Genomic DNA, 305 nt, shown 5'->3' with positions numbered 1-305 from the left:
CTGTCACCAGAATCATCTTCTGCAAGGATGGGGCACAGGTGCACAGCCTGAAAGCCCAACAGGGGCAGGGGAACTACGTCACCTTTTTCCCCATGGCAAGGGAGAGCGCAGGGACATTCACATGTGGATACCAGCAGAAGGATGGCAACAACCGAGTGAGGAGCTCTGCCCTCAGTGCTCCCACAAACCTGAGGGTCACAGGTGAGTTGTGGCACTGGGGCACACACAGGAAACCCTCCCAGATACCCCCAGACCCTCAGGGAGGGAGGGGATCCTGCCCTGCCCCACGGCATCTCCCTGGGCAG

The sequence above is a fragment of the Corvus brachyrhynchos genome, unplaced genomic scaffold (genome assembly GCF_000691975.1).
Source record: "Corvus brachyrhynchos isolate BGI_N302 unplaced genomic scaffold, ASM69197v1 scaffold1651, whole genome shotgun sequence".
NCBI classification, from domain to species: domain Eukaryota; kingdom Metazoa; phylum Chordata; class Aves; order Passeriformes; family Corvidae; genus Corvus; species Corvus brachyrhynchos.
The sequence above is the reverse complement of the archived record's forward strand: the minus strand, read 5'-3'. Positions refer to the sequence as shown.